Source organism: Octopus bimaculoides, chromosome 30, assembly GCF_001194135.2.
Source record: "Octopus bimaculoides isolate UCB-OBI-ISO-001 chromosome 30, ASM119413v2, whole genome shotgun sequence".
NCBI lineage: Eukaryota > Metazoa > Mollusca > Cephalopoda > Octopoda > Octopodidae > Octopus > Octopus bimaculoides.
The window spans coordinates 5,946,209-5,947,517 of record NC_069010.1 but is presented as its reverse complement, the minus strand read 5'-3'; the positions used below and the strand labels follow the sequence as shown (position 1 = coordinate 5,947,517).

Below are 1,309 nucleotides of genomic sequence, written 5' to 3'. Positions count from 1 at the left end.
CATAAACAAACGATTCTGAAACAATTAACCCTAACCGTAGGGTTAGGGTTAAAGCAAATTTAAAATGAAAACAGCAAATAAAACGAAGGTATGGAGATTAAATACGCTTTACATCGCTTAATCAGCCAAAGGAGTAAATGTAAACAACTGTATACTTGTCAGTGATTGGTTGAAATTATCGAAATAAGACAATTTTTTACATGAAATAAATTCGAATACAAAAATATTTTTCTGTTCTATAACACAAAATAGATAAGTATACGAAGTTTGAAAGTCTTTCGGTACCAAAAACACTACGTAAAACATTAATGAAAAATGTGGCCCCCATTTTAAAATAGATCCGGGAGCTGTCCAGACTTTAATTGTCTGTTATGGTGTGGTTTCTACAGCTGGATGCCCTTCCTAATGACAACCACCTAACAGAGTGTGCTGGGTGGTTTTTAACGTGCCACCGACATATAATGCTTATTTATTCATTTTGTTTTGAATTAGAAGTGAGAAGGGGACCGAACAACAGGGAATTTGGACGGGTTAGAAGTTTCTTTCCGTTTATGTTAACATCTGTGTCTCTTTACAGAAAAGCAAAAACCAAGCAGAAACCTGACAGAGGTGGGACCACTGACGGTGCGCTGAGTGACGTCAGGTTGGGGTCTGACCACAAGGGACAACAGCAGCTGAAAGAAGAGGAGGAAGAAGAAGAAGACAACGAGGAGGAGGAGGAGGAAGAAGAAGACGACAAGAGTGAATCTGAACATTCAGTGTGCAACAGTGATGAGGAAGATGGGGAGGAAGAAGAATCTGATGCTGAGAAGGTAAGCTACAGCATGGTCTAGGGTTCAGTCCCACTGTGTGGCACCTTGGGCAAATGTCTTCTATTATATATACCCTAAGGCCTTGAGAATGAATTTGGTAGATGGAAACTGTGTGGAAGCCTGTCGTTTGTGTCCCCTCTCACTGCTTGACAGCTGGTGTTGGTTTCTTTATATATATCCAACCCCTGCCAGCAGGGAAAACGTACATTAAATGGTGATAATGATAATGGAATTGATTTGTTTGACTAAAAATTCTTCAAAAGTGGTGCTCCAGCATGGCAATTCTTTAATGACTGAAAAAAGTGAAAGAGAAAGAAGAAAAAAAACGAACTATTTTGTCTTGAACAAGCAAATATATCAATGATGAATACACTTGTTTGAGCTGATGTTGATTATGTTTTCCTTAATCTTTTGGCAGACTCCTCTGAAAACATCAAAAGGATTGGGTAAAACCGATGGAAACAAAAAGAGAAAAGTAATGTCCCTTTTTTTTTGTT

The 1,309-nt window shown here is 38.3% G+C and overlaps 1 long non-coding RNA gene across 1 annotated transcript in view; it reads left to right on the top strand.

Moving 5' to 3' along the window:
* The window catches only part of LOC106881888 (uncharacterized), a 2,285-nt gene extending 988 nt beyond the window's left edge, over window positions 1-1,297 (top strand). The window contains exons 2-3 of the long non-coding RNA XR_001410915.2: window positions 578-812; window positions 1,231-1,297. This is a non-coding gene — a long non-coding RNA (uncharacterized LOC106881888). The remainder of the gene's footprint in view (window positions 1-577; window positions 813-1,230) is intronic.
* Window positions 1,298-1,309: the final 12 nt, after the last annotated feature.